This window comes from Mirounga angustirostris, unplaced genomic scaffold, assembly GCF_029215605.1.
Source record: "Mirounga angustirostris isolate CCGP_5_RB_7025 unplaced genomic scaffold, mMirAng1.0.hap1 SCAF_9, whole genome shotgun sequence".
Classification (NCBI taxonomy): Eukaryota; Metazoa; Chordata; class Mammalia; order Carnivora; family Phocidae; genus Mirounga; species Mirounga angustirostris.
In genome coordinates, this window is record NW_026991717.1 from 29433183 (window position 1) to 29453743 (window position 20561).

Genomic DNA, 20561 nt, shown 5'->3' on the forward strand with positions numbered 1-20561 from the left:
TGAGTTCGCTGGTTGGCTTTAGGCTTGCCTGCAAACACACACGGGGCAACATTACGAGCCCCATAAACAAGAGGCGAGTTGAGAGCTGCCTTCTCCTCAGGCCTGAGTCTCCCTCGATTTTACTTATGGAACCCGTCCCCAGGCTCTCACCCACAGTACACCCTAAACTGCTTCCGCCCTCAGAGATGTCCCCGGTAGCTAAAGCCACGGTTTCTCCACAGTGTTGTTCTTCGAGTGAGTATGCTAGCGATTCGACTTGCATGCAACAGTAGGGCCGCAGTGCTAGCCTCACGAAACGAGTGGGGAGTCGTGCTCTGCCTTCTACCGGGGCCTGAGTCGCACTTCGGAAATGGTTTCGGACTCACTTGCAGTGCGCTCATGCATACACACAGCAAAACGCTTCCACCTTCAGGCATGGCTCTTTCAGCCTAAGAAGGAATCCTCTACAAACTTGATCCTTTGAGTTCCCTTGTTCGCTTTAGACCTGCCTGCAGGCACACTCGCGGCAACGGTACGAGCCTCATAAACAAGAGGCGAGTTGAGAGCTGCCTTCTGTTCCGGCCAGTGTCTCCCTCGATCTGAAGTATGGACCCCGTCCCCAGGCTCTCACCCACCGTACACTCTAAATTGCTTCCCCCTCAGAGAGGACGACGGTAGCTGAAGCACGGTCCCTCTACAGTGTTGTTTCTTCGAGTTACAAAGCGAGCGATAAGACTTCCGTGCAAAAGTGGGGCCGCACTGCTAGTTCCATGAAGCAAGTGGGGAGTCGTGTTCTGCCTTCTGCTGGGGCCTGAGCTTTCCCCGGAAAATGCTTTCGGACTCACTTGCAGTGCGCTCACGCCGGCACACAGCAAACTGCTTCCAGCCTCAGGCAGGGCTATTTTAGCCGAAGCAGGAATTCTCTACAGAGTTGTTCCTTTGAGTTCGCTGGTTGGCTCTAGGGCTGCCTGCAGGCACACACGGGGCAACGTTACGAGCCTCATAGACAAGAGGCGAGTTGAGAGCTGCCTTCTCCTCAGGCCTGAGTCTCCCTCGATTTTACCTATGGAACCAGTCCCCAGGCTCTCAACCACTGTCCACTCTAACTGCTTCCTCCTTCAGAGAGGTCGATGGTAGCGAAAGCACGGTTTCCCTACAGTGCAGGTTCTTCGAGTTAGATTGCTAGCGATTAGACTTCCTTGCAAAAGTGGGGCTGCACTGCTAGGTTCGTGGAACAAGTGGGGAGCCGTGTTCTGCCTTCTGCCGGGGCCTGAGTCGCCCTTGGGAAATGGTTTCGGCCTCACTTGCAGTGCGCTCATGCATGCACACGGCAAAAGGCTTCCACCTTCAGGCATAGTTCTTTCAGCCTAAGTGGGAATCCTGTACAAACTTGTTCCTTTGAGTTTGCTGGTTCGCTTGAGGCCTGCCTGCAGGCCCACTCGGGGCAACGGTACGAGCCTCATAGACAAGAGGCGAGTTGAGAGCTGCCTTCTGCTCTGGCCTGTGTCTCCCTCGATTTGAAGTATGGACCCCGTCCCCAGGCTCTCACCCACCGTACACTCTAAATGGCTTCCCCCCTCAGAGAGGACGACGGTAGCTGAAGCACGGTCCCTCTACAGTGTTGTTTCTTCGAGTTACAAAGCCAGCGATAAGACTTCCATGCAAAAGTGGGGCCGCAGAGCTAGCTCCATGAAGCAAGTGGGTACTCGTGTTCTGCCTTGTGCCGGGGCCTGAGCCTCCCCCGGAAAATGCTTGTGGACTCACTTGCAGTGCGCTCACGCCTGCACACTGCAAAATGCTTCCAGCCTCAGGCAGGGCTATTTTAGCCGAAGCAGGAATTCTCTACAGAGTTGTTCTTTTGAGTTCGCTGGTTGGCTCTAGGCCTGCCTGCAGGCACACACGGGGCAACGTTACGAGCCCCATAAACGAGAGGCGAGTTGAGAGCTGCCTTCTCCTCAGGCCTGAGTCTCCCGCGATTTTACTTATGGAATCCGTCCCCAGGCTCTCACCCACAGTACACCCTAAACTGCTTCCACCCTCAGAGATGTCCACGGTAGCGAAAGCACGGTTTCCCTGTAGGGGAAACACTGTAGTGTTGTTTCTTCGAGTGAGACTGCTAGCGCTTAGACTTCCTTGCAAAAGTGGGGACGCAGGGCTAGCTCCATGGAACAAGTGGGGAGTCGTGTTCTGCCTTCTGCCGGGGCCTGAGTCTCACTCGTGAAATGCTTTTGGACTCACGTGCAGTGCGCTCACGCATGCACACCACAAACTGCTTCCAGCCTCAGGCATGGCTCTTTTAGCCTAAGCAGGAATTCTCTACAGAGTTGTTCCTTTTAGATCAGTATGGGGTTTAGGCCTGCCTGCAGGCACACATGGGGCAACGGTATCAGCCTCAGAAACAAGAGGTGAATTGAGAGCTGCCCTCCGCACGGACCTGTTTCTCACTCCATTTCACGTATGGGACCCTCTCCCCGGTCTCTCGTACTAGAACACTGTAAAATTACTCCAGCTTCAGGAACGGCGATGTGAAGTAAAGCGCATTAACTCTGGAGCATTGATTCTTGGTGTTCGTAGCCTGGTAAGTAGGCCTCCAGGCCCACAGGGTACAGCAGCGCTAATCTCCAAAAACAAGAGGTGAGTCGACAGCAGCCTTCCTTACGGGCCTCCTTCCACTCAGAGTTACGTTTAGGTTCCATTTCTCATGCTTTCACAAAAACACACAATAGATGAAGTTCACGCTCAGGAAGGGCGATCTTTGCTGAGGCACGGGTTCTCTCCAGTTTTGTTTGTTGGCGCTGGGGGGATGGCACTTGGGACCACACACACACACGGGAGTGCCGATGTAGGTTCCCGAAACAAGAGTTGAGTCAAGAGGTGCCTTCTGCCCATGCTCATTTCTCCCTCGGAATTCTGCTAGGACTCCTTCCCCAGGTTTGCACTCAAGCACAGTTGAAAATGCTGCCACCCTGTGGAGAGGCGAATGAGCTGAAGCTGGGATTCTTGACCAGCTTCTTTCTGCTAAATCCCTGTGGAGCACTTAGCATTCCTCTGCAAACATGGAGCAGTAGTGTTAGTTTCAGGTAGCAAGAGCTGAGTCGAGAGGTGCCTTCTGGCCCGGACTTCTCCTCCCTCGGTTTCACGTCCGGAACCCGTTCCCCAGGCTCTCACCCACGGTAGCCTGGAAACTGCTTCCTCCCTCAGAGAGGTCGATGGTCGCTCAAGCACGGTTTCTCTACAGTGTTGTTCCTGAAAGAGGTGCCTGGAACTTAGGCCTCCGTGCACACATGCCAGAAGAGTGCTAACTTCTTGAAACTGGATCTGATTCGAGAGGTGCCTTCGAACGAAGACGTTTCTCACAGAGTGACTTATGTGATCATTTCCCCAGCTATCTGGCCCACACACTGAAAATAGTTCCACCCTCTGTAACAGCGCAGCTAGCTAAAGCACGGTCCCTCTACAGTGCAGTTTCTTCGAGTTACAAAGCGAGCGAAAACACTTCCGTGCCAAAGTGGGGCCTCAGTGCTAGCTCCATGAAGCAAGTGGGTAGCCGTGTTCTGCCTTCTGCCGGGGCCTGAGCCTCCCCCGGAAAATGCTTTCAAACTCACTTGCAGTGCGCTCACGCCGGCACACAGCAAACTGCTTCCAGCCTCAGGCAGGGCTACTTTAGCCGAAGCAGGAATTCTCCACAGAGTTGTTCCTTTGAGTTCGCTGGTTGGCTTTAGGCTTGCCTGCAAACACACACGGGGCAACATTACGAGCCCCATAAACAAGAGGCGAGTTGAGAGCTGCCTTCTCCTCAGGCCTGAGTCTCCCTCGATTTTACTTATGGAACCCGTCCCCAGGCTCTCACCCACAGTACACCCTAAACTGCTTCCGCCCTCAGAGATGTCCCCGGTAGCTAAAGCCACGGTTTCTCCACAGTGTTGTTCTTCGAGTGAGTATGCTAGCGATTCGACTTGCATGCAACAGTAGGGCCGCAGTGCTAGCCTCACGAAACGAGTGGGGAGTCGTGCTCTGCCTTCTACCGGGGCCTGAGTCGCACTTCGGAAATGGTTTCGGACTCACTTGCAGTGCGCTCATGCATACACACAGCAAAACGCTTCCACCTTCAGGCATGGCTCTTTCAGCCTAAGAAGGAATCCTCTACAAACTTGATCCTTTGAGTTCCCTTGTTCGCTTTAGACCTGCCTGCAGGCACACTCGCGGCAACGGTACGAGCCTCATAAACAAGAGGCGAGTTGAGAGCTGCCTTCTGTTCCGGCCAGTGTCTCCCTCGATCTGAAGTATGGACCCCGTCCCCAGGCTCTCACCCACCGTACACTCTAAATTGCTTCCCCCTCAGAGAGGACGACGGTAGCTGAAGCACGGTCCCTCTACAGTGTTGTTTCTTCGAGTTACAAAGCGAGCGATAAGACTTCCGTGCAAAAGTGGGGCCGCACTGCTAGTTCCATGAAGCAAGTGGGGAGTCGTGTTCTGCCTTCTGCTGGGGCCTGAGCTTTCCCCGGAAAATGCTTTCGGACTCACTTGCAGTGCGCTCACGCCGGCACACAGCAAACTGCTTCCAGCCTCAGGCAGGGCTATTTTAGCCGAAGCAGGAATTCTCTACAGAGTTGTTCCTTTGAGTTCGCTGGTTGGCTCTAGGGCTGCCTGCAGGCACACACGGGGCAACGTTACGAGCCTCATAGACAAGAGGCGAGTTGAGAGCTGCCTTCTCCTCAGGCCTGAGTCTCCCTCGATTTTACCTATGGAACCAGTCCCCAGGCTCTCAACCACTGTCCACTCTAACTGCTTCCTCCTTCAGAGAGGTCGATGGTAGCGAAAGCACGGTTTCCCTACAGTGCAGGTTCTTCGAGTTAGATTGCTAGCGATTAGACTTCCTTGCAAAAGTGGGGCTGCACTGCTAGGTTCGTGGAACAAGTGGGGAGCCGTGTTCTGCCTTCTGCCGGGGCCTGAGTCGCCCTTGGGAAATGGTTTCGGCCTCACTTGCAGTGCGCTCATGCATGCACACGGCAAAAGGCTTCCACCTTCAGGCATGGTTCTTTCAGCCTAAGTGGGAATCCTGTACAAACTTGTTCCTTTGAGTTTGCTGGTTCGCTTGAGGCCTGCCTGCAGGCCCACTCGGGGCAACGGTACGAGCCTCATAGACAAGAGGCGACTTGAGAGCTGCCTTCTGCTCTGGCCTGTGTCTCCCTCGATTTGAAGTATGGACCCCGTCCCCAGGCTCTCACCCACCGTACACTCTAAATGGCTTCCCCCCTCAGAGAGGACGACGGTAGCTGAAGCACGGTCCCTCTACAGTGTTGTTTCTTCGAGTTACAAAGCCAGCGATAAGACTTCCATGCAAAAGTGGGGCCGCAGAGCTAGCTCCATGAAGCAAGTGGGTACTCGTGTTCTGCCTTGTGCCGGGGCCTGAGCCTCCCCCGGAAAATGCTTGTGGACTCACTTGCAGTGCGCTCACGCCTGCACACTGCAAAATGCTTCCAGCCTCAGGCAGGGCTATTTTAGCCGAAGCAGGAATTCTCTACAGAGTTGTTCTTTTGAGTTCGCTGGTTGGCTCTAGGCCTGCCTGCAGGCACACACGGGGCAACGTTACGAGCCCCATAAACGAGAGGCGAGTTGAGAGCTGCCTTCTCCTCAGGCCTGAGTCTCCCTCGATTTTACTTATGGAATCCGTCCCCAGGCTCTCACCCACAGTACACCCTAAACTGCTTCCACCCTCAGAGATGTCCACGGTAGCGAAAGCACGGTTTCCCTGTAGGGGAAACACTGTAGTGTTGTTTCTTCGAGTGAGACTGCTAGCGCTTAGACTTCCTTGCAAAAGTGGGGACGCAGGGCTAGCTCCATGGAACAAGTGGGGAGTCGTGTTCTGCCTTCTGCCGGGGCCTGAGTCTCACTCGTGAAATGCTTTTGGACTCACGTGCAGTGCGCTCACGCATGCACACCACAAACTGCTTCCAGCCTCAGGCATGGCTCTTTTAGCCTAAGCAGGAATTCTCTACAGAGTTGTTCCTTTTAGATCAGTATGGGGTTTAGGCCTGCCTGCAGGCACACATGGGGCAACGGTATCAGCCTCAGAAACAAGAGGTGAATTGAGAGCTGCCCTCCGCACGGACCTGTTTCTCACTCCATTTCACGTATGGGACCCTCTCCCCGGTCTCTCGTACTAGAACACTGTAAAATTACTCCAGCTTCAGGAACGGCGATGTGAAGTAAAGCGCATTAACTCTGGAGCATTGATTCTTGGTGTTCGTAGCCTGGTAAGTAGGCCTCCAGGCCCACAGGGTACAGCAGCGCTAATCTCCAAAAACAAGAGGTGAGTCGACAGCAGCCTTCCTTACGGGCCTCCTTCCACTCAGAGTTACGTTTAGGTTCCATTTCTCATGCTTTCACAAAAACACACAATAGATGAAGTTCACGCTCAGGAAGGGCGATCTTTGCTGAGGCACGGGTTCTCTCCAGTTTTGTTTGTTGGCGCTGGGGGGATGGCACTTGGGACCACACACACACACGGGAGTGCCGATGTAGGTTCCCGAAACAAGAGTTGAGTCAAGAGGTGCCTTCTGCCCATGCTCATTTCTCCCTCGGAATTCTGCTAGGACTCCTTCCCCAGGTTTGCACTCAAGCACAGTTGAAAATGCTGCCACCCTGTGGAGAGGCGAATGAGCTGAAGCTGGGATTCTTGACCAGCTTCTTTCTGCTAAATCCCTGTGGAGCACTTAGCATTCCTCTGCAAACATGGAGCAGTAGTGTTAGTTTCAGGTAGCAAGAGCTGAGTCGAGAGGTGCCTTCTGGCCCGGACTTCTCCTCCCTCGGTTTCACGTCCGGAACCCGTTCCCCAGGCTCTCACCCACGGTAGCCTGGAAACTGCTTCCTCCCTCAGAGAGGTCGATGGTCGCTCAAGCACGGTTTCTCTACAGTGTTGTTCCTGAAAGAGGTGCCTGGAACTTAGGCCTCCGTGCACACATGCCAGAAGAGTGCTAACTTCTTGAAACTGGATCTGATTCGAGAGGTGCCTTCGAACGAAGACGTTTCTCACAGAGTGACTTATGTGATCATTTCCCCAGCTATCTGGCCCACACACTGAAAATAGTTCCACCCTCTGTAACAGCGCAGCTAGCTAAAGCACGGTCCCTCTACAGTGCAGTTTCTTCGAGTTACAAAGCGAGCGAAAACACTTCCGTGCCAAAGTGGGGCCTCAGTGCTAGCTCCATGAAGCAAGTGGGTAGCCGTGTTCTGCCTTCTGCCGGGGCCTGAGCCTCCCCCGGAAAATGCTTTCAAACTCACTTGCAGTGCGCTCACGCCGGCACACAGCAAACTGCTTCCAGCCTCAGGCAGGGCTACTTTAGCCGAAGCAGGAATTCTCCACAGAGTTGTTCCTTTGAGTTCGCTGGTTGGCTTTAGGCTTGCCTGCAAACACACACGGGGCAACATTACGAGCCCCATAAACAAGAGGCGAGTTGAGAGCTGCCTTCTCCTCAGGCCTGAGTCTCCCTCGATTTTACTTATGGAACCCGTCCCCAGGCTCTCACCCACAGTACACCCTAAACTGCTTCCGCCCTCAGAGATGTCCCCGGTAGCTAAAGCCACGGTTTCTCCACAGTGTTGTTCTTCGAGTGAGTATGCTAGCGATTCGACTTGCATGCAACAGTAGGGCCGCAGTGCTAGCCTCACGAAACGAGTGGGGAGTCGTGCTCTGCCTTCTACCGGGGCCTGAGTCGCACTTCGGAAATGGTTTCGGACTCACTTGCAGTGCGCTCATGCATACACACAGCAAAACGCTTCCACCTTCAGGCATGGCTCTTTCAGCCTAAGAAGGAATCCTCTACAAACTTGATCCTTTGAGTTCCCTTGTTCGCTTTAGACCTGCCTGCAGGCACACTCGCGGCAACGGTACGAGCCTCATAAACAAGAGGCGAGTTGAGAGCTGCCTTCTGTTCCGGCCAGTGTCTCCCTCGATCTGAAGTATGGACCCCGTCCCCAGGCTCTCACCCACCGTACACTCTAAATTGCTTCCCCCTCAGAGAGGACGACGGTAGCTGAAGCACGGTCCCTCTACAGTGTTGTTTCTTCGAGTTACAAAGCGAGCGATAAGACTTCCGTGCAAAAGTGGGGCCGCACTGCTAGTTCCATGAAGCAAGTGGGGAGTCGTGTTCTGCCTTCTGCTGGGGCCTGAGCTTTCCCCGGAAAATGCTTTCGGACTCACTTGCAGTGCGCTCACGCCGGCACACAGCAAACTGCTTCCAGCCTCAGGCAGGGCTATTTTAGCCGAAGCAGGAATTCTCTACAGAGTTGTTCCTTTGAGTTCGCTGGTTGGCTCTAGGGCTGCCTGCAGGCACACACGGGGCAACGTTACGAGCCTCATAGACAAGAGGCGAGTTGAGAGCTGCCTTCTCCTCAGGCCTGAGTCTCCCTCGATTTTACCTATGGAACCAGTCCCCAGGCTCTCAACCACTGTCCACTCTAACTGCTTCCTCCTTCAGAGAGGTCGATGGTAGCGAAAGCACGGTTTCCCTACAGTGCAGGTTCTTCGAGTTAGATTGCTAGCGATTAGACTTCCTTGCAAAAGTGGGGCTGCACTGCTAGGTTCGTGGAACAAGTGGGGAGCCGTGTTCTGCCTTCTGCCGGGGCCTGAGTCGCCCTTGGGAAATGGTTTCGGCCTCACTTGCAGTGCGCTCATGCATGCACACGGCAAAAGGCTTCCACCTTCAGGCATGGTTCTTTCAGCCTAAGTGGGAATCCTGTACAAACTTGTTCCTTTGAGTTTGCTGGTTCGCTTGAGGCCTGCCTGCAGGCCCACTCGGGGCAACGGTACGAGCCTCATAGACAAGAGGCGACTTGAGAGCTGCCTTCTGCTCTGGCCTGTGTCTCCCTCGATTTGAAGTATGGACCCCGTCCCCAGGCTCTCACCCACCGTACACTCTAAATGGCTTCCCCCCTCAGAGAGGACGACGGTAGCTGAAGCACGGTCCCTCTACAGTGTTGTTTCTTCGAGTTACAAAGCCAGCGATAAGACTTCCATGCAAAAGTGGGGCCGCAGAGCTAGCTCCATGAAGCAAGTGGGTACTCGTGTTCTGCCTTGTGCCGGGGCCTGAGCCTCCCCCGGAAAATGCTTGTGGACTCACTTGCAGTGCGCTCACGCCTGCACACTGCAAAATGCTTCCAGCCTCAGGCAGGGCTATTTTAGCCGAAGCAGGAATTCTCTACAGAGTTGTTCTTTTGAGTTCGCTGGTTGGCTCTAGGCCTGCCTGCAGGCACACACGGGGCAACGTTACGAGCCCCATAAACGAGAGGCGAGTTGAGAGCTGCCTTCTCCTCAGGCCTGAGTCTCCCTCGATTTTACTTATGGAATCCGTCCCCAGGCTCTCACCCACAGTACACCCTAAACTGCTTCCACCCTCAGAGATGTCCACGGTAGCGAAAGCACGGTTTCCCTGTAGGGGAAACACTGTAGTGTTGTTTCTTCGAGTGAGACTGCTAGCGCTTAGACTTCCTTGCAAAAGTGGGGACGCAGGGCTAGCTCCATGGAACAAGTGGGGAGTCGTGTTCTGCCTTCTGCCGGGGCCTGAGTCTCACTCGTGAAATGCTTTTGGACTCACGTGCAGTGCGCTCACGCATGCACACCACAAACTGCTTCCAGCCTCAGGCATGGCTCTTTTAGCCTAAGCAGGAATTCTCTACAGAGTTGTTCCTTTTAGATCAGTATGGGGTTTAGGCCTGCCTGCAGGCACACATGGGGCAACGGTATCAGCCTCAGAAACAAGAGGTGAATTGAGAGCTGCCCTCCGCACGGACCTGTTTCTCACTCCATTTCACGTATGGGACCCTCTCCCCGGTCTCTCGTACTAGAACACTGTAAAATTACTCCAGCTTCAGGAACGGCGATGTGAAGTAAAGCGCATTAACTCTGGAGCATTGATTCTTGGTGTTCGTAGCCTGGTAAGTAGGCCTCCAGGCCCACAGGGTACAGCAGCGCTAATCTCCAAAAACAAGAGGTGAGTCGACAGCAGCCTTCCTTACGGGCCTCCTTCCACTCAGAGTTACGTTTAGGTTCCATTTCTCATGCTTTCACAAAAACACACAATAGATGAAGTTCACGCTCAGGAAGGGCGATCTTTGCTGAGGCACGGGTTCTCTCCAGTTTTGTTTGTTGGCGCTGGGGGGATGGCACTTGGGACCACACACACACACGGGAGTGCCGATGTAGGTTCCCGAAACAAGAGTTGAGTCAAGAGGTGCCTTCTGCCCATGCTCATTTCTCCCTCGGAATTCTGCTAGGACTCCTTCCCCAGGTTTGCACTCAAGCACAGTTGAAAATGCTGCCACCCTGTGGAGAGGCGAATGAGCTGAAGCTGGGATTCTTGACCAGCTTCTTTCTGCTAAATCCCTGTGGAGCACTTAGCATTCCTCTGCAAACATGGAGCAGTAGTGTTAGTTTCAGGTAGCAAGAGCTGAGTCGAGAGGTGCCTTCTGGCCCGGACTTCTCCTCCCTCGGTTTCACGTCCGGAACCCGTTCCCCAGGCTCTCACCCACGGTAGCCTGGAAACTGCTTCCTCCCTCAGAGAGGTCGATGGTCGCTCAAGCACGGTTTCTCTACAGTGTTGTTCCTGAAAGAGGTGCCTGGAACTTAGGCCTCCGTGCACACATGCCAGAAGAGTGCTAACTTCTTGAAACTGGATCTGATTCGAGAGGTGCCTTCGAACGAAGACGTTTCTCACAGAGTGACTTATGTGATCATTTCCCCAGCTATCTGGCCCACACACTGAAAATAGTTCCACCCTCTGTAACAGCGCAGCTAGCTAAAGCACGGTCCCTCTACAGTGCAGTTTCTTCGAGTTACAAAGCGAGCGAAAACACTTCCGTGCCAAAGTGGGGCCTCAGTGCTAGCTCCATGAAGCAAGTGGGTAGCCGTGTTCTGCCTTCTGCCGGGGCCTGAGCCTCCCCCGGAAAATGCTTTCAAACTCACTTGCAGTGCGCTCACGCCGGCACACAGCAAACTGCTTCCAGCCTCAGGCAGGGCTACTTTAGCCGAAGCAGGAATTCTCCACAGAGTTGTTCCTTTGAGTTCGCTGGTTGGCTTTAGGCTTGCCTGCAAACACACACGGGGCAACATTATGAGCCCCATAAACAAGAGGCGAGTTGAGAGCTGCCTTCTCCTCAGGCCTGAGTCTCCCTCGATTTTACTTATGGAACCCGTCCCCAGGCTCTCACCCACAGTACACCCTAAACTGCTTCCGCCCTCAGAGATGTCCCCGGTAGCTAAAGCCACGGTTTCTCCACAGTGTTGTTCTTCGAGTGAGTATGCTAGCGATTCGACTTGCATGCAACACTGGGGCCGCAGTGCTAGCCTCACGAAACGAGTGGGGAGTCGTGCTCTGCCTTCTACCGGGGCCTGAGTCGCACTTCGGAAATGGTTTCGGACTCACTTGCAGTGCGCTCATGCATACACACAGCAAAACGCTTCCACCTTCAGGCATGGCTCTTTCAGCCTAAGAAGGAATCCTCTACAAACTTGATCCTTTGAGTTCCCTTGTTCGCTTTAGACCTGCCTGCAGGCACACTCGCGGCAACGGTACGAGCCTCATAAACAAGAGGCGAGTTGAGAGCTGCCTTCTGTTCCGGCCAGTGTCTCCCTCGATCTGAAGTATGGACCCCGTCCCCAGGCTCTCACCCACCGTACACTCTAAATTGCTTCCCCCTCAGAGAGGACGACGGTAGCTGAAGCACGGTCCCTCTACAGTGTTGTTTCTTCGAGTTACAAAGCGAGCGATAAGACTTCCGTGCAAAAGTGGGGCCGCACTGCTAGTTCCATGAAGCAAGTGGGGAGTCGTGTTCTGCCTTCTGCTGGGGCCTGAGCTTTCCCCGGAAAATGCTTTCGGACTCACTTGCAGTGCGCTCACGCCGGCACACAGCAAACTGCTTCCAGCCTCAGGCAGGGCTATTTTAGCCGAAGCAGGAATTCTCTACAGAGTTGTTCCTTTGAGTTCGCTGGTTGGCTCTAGGGCTGCCTGCAGGCACACACGGGGCAACGTTACGAGCCTCATAGACAAGAGGCGAGTTGAGAGCTGCCTTCTCCTCAGGCCTGAGTCTCCCTCGATTTTACCTATGGAACCAGTCCCCAGGCTCTCAACCACTGTCCACTCTAACTGCTTCCTCCTTCAGAGAGGTCGATGGTAGCGAAAGCACGGTTTCCCTACAGTGCAGGTTCTTCGAGTTAGATTGCTAGCGATTAGACTTCCTTGCAAAAGTGGGGCTGCACTGCTAGGTTCGTGGAACAAGTGGGGAGCCGTGTTCTGCCTTCTGCCGGGGCCTGAGTCGCCCTTGGGAAATGGTTTCGGCCTCACTTGCAGTGCGCTCATGCATGCACACGGCAAAAGGCTTCCACCTTCAGGCATGGTTCTTTCAGCCTAAGTGGGAATCCTGTACAAACTTGTTCCTTTGAGTTTGCTGGTTCGCTTGAGGCCTGCCTGCAGGCCCACTCGGGGCAACGGTACGAGCCTCATAGACAAGAGGCGACTTGAGAGCTGCCTTCTGCTCTGGCCTGTGTCTCCCTCGATTTGAAGTATGGACCCCGTCCCCAGGCTCTCACCCACCGTACACTCTAAATGGCTTCCCCCCTCAGAGAGGACGACGGTAGCTGAAGCACGGTCCCTCTACAGTGTTGTTTCTTCGAGTTACAAAGCCAGCGATAAGACTTCCATGCAAAAGTGGGGCCGCAGAGCTAGCTCCATGAAGCAAGTGGGTACTCGTGTTCTGCCTTGTGCCGGGGCCTGAGCCTCCCCCGGAAAATGCTTGTGGACTCACTTGCAGTGCGCTCACGCCTGCACACTGCAAAATGCTTCCAGCCTCAGGCAGGGCTATTTTAGCCGAAGCAGGAATTCTCTACAGAGTTGTTCTTTTGAGTTCGCTGGTTGGCTCTAGGCCTGCCTGCAGGCACACACGGGGCAACGTTACGAGCCCCATAAACGAGAGGCGAGTTGAGAGCTGCCTTCTCCTCAGGCCTGAGTCTCCCTCGATTTTACTTATGGAATCCGTCCCCAGGCTCTCACCCACAGTACACCCTAAACTGCTTCCACCCTCAGAGATGTCCACGGTAGCGAAAGCACGGTTTCCCTGTAGGGGAAACACTGTAGTGTTGTTTCTTCGAGTGAGACTGCTAGCGCTTAGACTTCCTTGCAAAAGTGGGGACGCAGGGCTAGCTCCATGGAACAAGTGGGGAGTCGTGTTCTGCCTTCTGCCGGGGCCTGAGTCTCACTCGTGAAATGCTTTTGGACTCACGTGCAGTGCGCTCACGCATGCACACCACAAACTGCTTCCAGCCTCAGGCATGGCTCTTTTAGCCTAAGCAGGAATTCTCTACAGAGTTGTTCCTTTTAGATCAGTATGGGGTTTAGGCCTGCCTGCAGGCACACATGGGGCAACGGTATCAGCCTCAGAAACAAGAGGTGAATTGAGAGCTGCCCTCCGCACGGACCTGTTTCTCACTCCATTTCACGTATGGGACCCTCTCCCCGGTCTCTCGTACTAGAACACTGTAAAATTACTCCAGCTTCAGGAACGGCGATGTGAAGTAAAGCGCATTAACTCTGGAGCATTGATTCTTGGTGTTCGTAGCCTGGTAAGTAGGCCTCCAGGCCCACAGGGTACAGCAGCGCTAATCTCCAAAAACAAGAGGTGAGTCGACAGCAGCCTTCCTTACGGGCCTCCTTCCACTCAGAGTTACGTTTAGGTTCCATTTCTCATGCTTTCACAAAAACACACAATAGATGAAGTTCACGCTCAGGAAGGGCGATCTTTGCTGAGGCACGGGTTCTCTCCAGTTTTGTTTGTTGGCGCTGGGGGGATGGCACTTGGGACCACACACACACACGGGAGTGCCGATGTAGGTTCCCGAAACAAGAGTTGAGTCAAGAGGTGCCTTCTGCCCATGCTCATTTCTCCCTCGGAATTCTGCTAGGACTCCTTCCCCAGGTTTGCACTCAAGCACAGTTGAAAATGCTGCCACCCTGTGGAGAGGCGAATGAGCTGAAGCTGGGATTCTTGACCAGCTTCTTTCTGCTAAATCCCTGTGGAGCACTTAGCATTCCTCTGCAAACATGGAGCAGTAGTGTTAGTTTCGGGTAGCAAGAGCTGAGTCGAGAGGTGCCTTCTGGCCCGGACTTCTCCTCCCTCGGTTTCACGTCCGGAACCCGTTCCCCAGGCTCTCACCCACGGTAGCCTTGAAACTGCTTCCTCCCTCAGAGAGGTCGATGGTCGCTAAAGCACGGTTTCTCTACAGTGTTGTTCCTGAAAGAGGTGCCTGGAACTTAGGCCTCCGTGCACACATGCCAGAAGAGTGCTAACTTCTTGAAACTGGATCTGATTCGAGAGGTGCCTTCGAACGAAGCCGTTTCTCACAGAGTGACTTATGTGATCATTTCCACAGCTATTTGGCCCACACACTGAAAATAGTTCCACCCTCTGTAACAGCGCAGCTAGCTAAAGCACGGTCCCTCTACAGTGCAGTTTCTTCGAGTTACAAAGCGAGCGATAACACGTCCGTGCAAAAGTGGGGCCTCAGTGCTAGCTCCATGAAGCAAGTGGGTAGCCGTGTTCTGCCTTCTGCCGGGGCCTGAGCCTCCCCTGGAAAATGCATTCGGACTCACTTGCAGTGCGCTCACGCCGGCACACAGCAAACTGCTTCCAGCCTCTGGCAGGGCTATTTTAGCCGAAGCAGGAATTCTCCACAGAGTTGTTCCTTTGAGTTCGCTGGTTGGCTTTAGGCTTGCCTGCAAACACACACGGGGCAACATTATGAGCCCCATAAACAAGAGGCGAGTTGAGAGCTGCCTTCTCCTCAGGCCTGAGTCTCCCTTGATTTTACTTATGGAACCCGTCCCCAGGCTCTCACCCACAGTACACCCTAAACTGCTTCCGCCCTCAGAGATGTCCCCGGTAGCTAAAGCCACGGTTACTCCACAGTGTTGTTCTTCGAGTGAGTATGCTAGCGATTCGAGTTGCATGCAACAGTGGGGCTGCAGTGCTGGCCTCACGAAACGAGTGGGGAGTCGTGCTCTGCCTTCTACAGGGGCCTGGGTCGCACTTCGGAAATGGTTTCGGACTCACTTGCAGTGCGCTCATGCATACACACAGCAAAACGCTTCCACCTTCAGGCATGGCTCTTTCAGCCTAAGAAGGAATCCTCTACAAAGTTGATCCTTTGAGTTCCCTTGTTCGCTTTAGAACTGCCTGCAGGCACACTCGGGGCAACGGTACGAGCCTCATAAACAAGAGGCGAGTTGAGAGCTGCCTTCTGTTCCGGCCTGTGTCTCCCTCGATTTGAATTATGGACCCCGTCCCCAGGCTCTCACCCTGGGGTACACTCTAAATTGCTTCCCCCTCAGAGAGGACGACGGTAGCTGAAGCACGGTCCCTCTACAGTGTTGTTTCTTCGAGTTACAAAGCTAGCGATAAGACTTCCATGCAAAAGTGGGGCCGCACTGCTAGTTCCATGAAGCAAGTGGGGAGTCGTGTTCTGCCTTCTGCTGGGGCCTGAGCCTTCCCCGGAAAATGCTTTTGGACTCACTTGCAGTGCGCTCACGCCGGCACACAGCAAACTGCTTCCAGCCTCATGCAGGGCTATTTTAGCCGAAGCAGGAATTCTGTACAGAGTTGTTCCTTTGAGTTCGCTGGTTGGCTCTAGGGCTGCCTGCAGGCACACACGGGGCAACGTTACGAGCCTCATAGACAAGAGGCGAGTTGAGAGCTGCCTTCTCCTCAGGCCTGAGTCTCCCTCGATTTTACCTATGGAACCAGTCCCCAGGCTCTCAACCACTGTCCACTCTAACTGCTTCCTCCTTCAGAGAGGTCGATGGTAGCGAAAGCACGGTTTCCCTACAGTGCAGGTTCTTCGAGTTAGATTGCTAGCGATTAGACTTCCTTGCAAAAGTGGGGCTGCACTGCTAGGTTGGTGGAACAAGTGGGGAGCCGTGTTCTGCCTTCTGCCGGGGCCTGAGTCGCCCTTGGGAAATGGTTTCGGCCTCACTTGCAGTGCGCTCATGTATGCACACGGCAAAAGGCTTCCACCTTCAGGCATGGTTCTTTCAGCCTAAGTAGGAATTGTACAAATCTTGTTCTTTTGAGTTTGCTGGTTCGCTTGAGGCCTGCCTGCAGGCCCACTCGGGGCAACGGTACTAGCCTCATAGACAAGAGGCGAGTTGAGAGCTGCCTTCTGCTCTGGCCTGTGTCTCCCTCGATTTGAAGTATGGACCCCGTCCCCAGGCTCTCACCCACCGTACACTCTAAGTTGCTTCCCCCCTCAGAGAGGACGACGGTAGCTGAAGCACGATCCCTCTACAGTGTTGTTTCTTCGAGTTACAAAGCCAGCGATAAGACTTCCATGCAAAAGTGGGGCCGCAGAGCTAGCTCCATGAAGCAAGGGGGTACTCGTGTTCTGCCTTGTGCCGGGGCCTGAGTCTTCGAGTGAGACTGCTAAAGCTTAGACTTCCTTGCAAAAGTGGGGCCGCAGGGCTAGCTCCATGGAACAAGTGGGGAGTCGTGTTCTGCCTTCTGCCGGGGCCTGAGTCTCACTCGTGAAACGCTTTTGGACTCACGTGCAATGCGCTCACGCATGCACACCACAAACTGCTTCCAGCCTCAGGCATGGCTCTTTTAGCCTAAGCAGGAATTCTCTACAGAGTTGTTCCTTTTAGATCAGTGGTGGGGTTTAGGCCTGCCTGCAGGCACACATGGGGCAACGGTATCAGCCTCAGAAACAAGAGGTGAATTGAGAGCTGCCCTCCGCACGGGCCTGTTTCTCACTCCATTTCACGTATGGGACCCTCTCCCCGGTCTCTCATACTAGAACACTGTAAAATTACTCCAGCTTCAGGAACGGCGATGTGAAGTAAAGCGCATTAACTCTGGAGCATTGATTCTTGGTGTTCGTAGCCTGGTAAGTACGCCTCCAGGCACACAGGGTACAGCAGCGCTAATCTCCAAAAACAAGAGGTGAGTCGACAGCAGCCTTCCTTACGGGCCTCCTTCCACTCAGAGTTACGTTTACTTTCCATTTCTCATGCTTTCACAAAAACACACAATAGATGAAGTTCACGCTCAGGAAGGGCGATCTTTGCTGAGGCACGGGTTCTCTCCAGTTTTGTTTGTTGGCGCTGAGGGGATGGCACTTGGGACCACACACACACACGGGAGTGCCGATGTAGGTTCCCGAAACAAGAGTTGAGTCAAGAGGTGCCTTCTGCCCATGCTTATTTCTCCCTCGGAATTCTGCTAGGACTCCTTCCCCAGGTTTGCACTCAAGCACAGTTGAAAATGCTGCCACCCTGTGGAGAGGCGAATGAGCTGAAGCTGGGATTCTTGACCAGCTTCTTTCTGCTAAATCCCTGTGGAGCACTTAGCATTCCTCTGCAAACATGGAGCAGTAATGTTAGTTTCAGGTAGCAAGAGCTGAGTCGAGAGGTGCCTTCTGGCCCGGACTTCTCCTCCCTCGGTTTCACGTCCGGAACCCGTTCCCCAGGCTCTCACCCACGGTAGCCTGGAAACTGCTTCCTCCCTCAGAGAGGTCGATGGTCGCTAAAGCACGGTTTCTCTACAGTGTTGTTCCTGAAAGAGGTGCCTGGAACTTAGGCCTCCGTGCACACATGGCAGAAGAGTGCTAACTTCTTGAAACTGGATCTGATTCGAGAGGTGCCTTCGAACGAAGACGTTTCTCACAGAGTGACTTATGTGATCATTTCCCCAGCTATCTGGCCCACACACTGAAAATAGTTCCACCCTCTGTAACAGCGCAGCTAGCTAAAGCACGGTCCCTCTACACTGCAGTTTCTTCGAGTTACAAAGCGAGCGATAACACTTCCGTGCAAAAGTGGGGCCTCAGTGCTAGCTCCATGAAGCAAGTGGGTAGCCGTGTTCTGCCTTCTGCCGGGGCCTGAGCCTCCCCCGGAAAATGCTTTCAAACTCACTTGCAGTGCGCTCACGCCGGCACACAGCAAACTGCTTCCAGCCTCAGGCAGGGCTACTTTAGCCGAAGCAGGAATTCTCCACAGAGTTGTTCCTTTGAGTTCGCTGTTTGGCTTTAGGCTTGCCTGCAAACACACACGGGGCAACATTATGAGCCCCATAAACAAGAGGCGAGTTGAGAGCTGCCTTCTCCTCAGGCCTGAGTCTCCCTCGATTTTACTTATGGAACCCGTCCCTAGGCTCTCACCCACAGTACACCCTAAACTGCTTCCGCCCTCAGAGATGTCCCCGGTAGCTAAAGCCACGGTTTCTCCACAGTGTTGTTCTTCGAGTGAGTATGCTAGCGATTAGACTTGCATGCAACAGTGGGGCCGCAGTGCTAGCCTCACGAAACGAGTGGGGAGTCGTGCTCTGCCTTCTACCGGGGCCTGAGTCGCACTTCGGAAATGGTTTCGGACTCACTTGCAGTGCGCTCATGCATACACACAGCAAAACGCTTCCACCTTCAGGCATGGCTCTTTCAGCCTAAGAAGGAATCCTCTACAAACTTGATCATTTGAGTTCCCTTGTTCGCTTTAGACCTGCCTGCAGGCACACTCGCGGCAACGGTACGAGCCTCATTAACAAGAGGCGAGTTGAGAGCTGCCTTCTGTTCCGGCCTGTGTCTCCCTCGATCTGAAGTATGGACCCCGTCCCCAGGCTCTCACCCACCGTACACTCTAAATTGCTTCCCCCTCAGAGAGGACGACGGTAGCTGAAGCACGGTCCCTCTACAGTGTTGTTTCTTCGAGTTACAAAGCTAGCGATAAGACTTCCATGCAAAAGTGGGGCCGCACTGCTAGTTCCATGAAGCAAGTGGGGAGTCGTGTTCTGCCTTCTGCTGGGGCCTGAGCTTTCCCCGGAAAATTCTTTCGGACTCACTTGCAGTGCGCTCACGCCGGCACACAGCAAACTGCTTCCAGCCTCAGGCAGGGCTATTTTAGCCGAAGCAGGAATTCTCTACAGAGTTGTTCCTTTGAGTTCGCTGCTTGGCTCTAGGGCTGCCTGCAGGCACACACGGGGCAACGTTACGAGCCTCATAGACAAGAGGCGAGTTGAGAGCTGCCTTCTCCTCAGGCCTGAGTCTCCCTCGATTTTACCTATGGAACCAGTCCCCAGGCTCTCAACCACTGTCCACTCTAACTGCTTCCTCCTTCAGAGAGGTCGATGGTAGCGAAAGCACGGTTTCCCTACAGTGCAGTTTCTTCGAGTTAGATTGCTAGCGATTAGACTTCCTTGCAAAAGTGGGGCTGCACTGCTAGGTTCGTGGAACAAGTGGGGAGCCGTGTTCTGCCTTCTGCCGGGGCCTGAGTCGTCCTTGGGAAATGGTTTCGGCCTCACTTGCAGTGCGCTCATGCATGCACACGGCAAAAGGCTTCCACCTTCAGGCATGGTTCTTTCAGCCTAAGTGGGAATCCTGTACAAACTTGTTCCTTTGAGTTTGCTGGTTCGCTTGAGGCCTGCCTGCAGGCCCACTCGGGGCAACGGTACGAGCCTCATAGACAAGAGGCGAGTTGAGAGCTGCCTTCTGCTCTGGCCTGTGTCTCCCTCGATTTGAAGTATGGACCCCGTCCCCAGGCTCTCACCCACCGTACACTCTAAATGGCTTCCCCCCTCAGAGAGGACGACGGTAGCTGAAGCACGGTCCCTCTACAGTGTTGTTTCTTCGAGTTACAAAGCCAGCGATAAGACTTCCATGCAAAAGTGGGCCCGTAGAGCTAGCTCCATGAAGCAAGTGTGTACTCGTGTTCTGCCTTGTGCCGGGGCCTGAGCCTCCCCCAGAAAATGCTTGTGGACTCACTTGCAGTGCGCTCACGCCTGCACACTGCAAAATGCTTCCAGCCTCAGGCAGGTCTATTTTAGCCGAAGCAGGAATTCTCTACAGAGTTGTTCTTTTGAGTTCGCTGGTTGGCTCTAGGCCTGCCTGCAGGCACACACGGGGCAACGTTACGAGCCCCATAAACGAGAGGCGAGTTGAGAGCTGCCTTCTCCTCAGGCCTGAGTCTCCCTCGATTTTACTTATGGAATCCGTCCCCAGGCTCTCACCCACAGTACACCCTAAACTGCTTCCACCCTCAGAGATGTCCACGGTAGCGAAAGCACGGTTTCCCTGTAGGGGAAACACTGTAGTGTTGTTTCTTCGAGTGAGACTGCTAGCGCTTAGACTTCCTTGCAAAAGTGGGGACGCAGGGCTAGCTCCATGGAACAAGTGGGGAGTCGTGTTCTGCCTTCTGCCGGGGCCTGAGTCTCACTCGTGAAATGCTTTTGGACTCACGTGCAGTGCGCTCATGCATGCACACAGCAAACTTCTTCCAGCCTCAGGTATGGCTCTTTTAGCCTAAGCAGGAATTCTCTACAGAGTTGTTCCTTTTAGATCAGTGGTGGGGCTTAGGCCTGCCTGCAGGCACACATGGGGCAACGGTATCAGCCTCAGAAGCAAGAGTTGAATTGAGAGCTGCCCTCCGCACGGGCCTGTTTCTCACTCCATTTCACGTATGGGACCCTCTCCCCGGTCTCTCATACAAGAACACTGTAAAATTACTCCAGCTTCAGAAACGGCGATGTGAAGTAAAGCGCATTAACTCTGG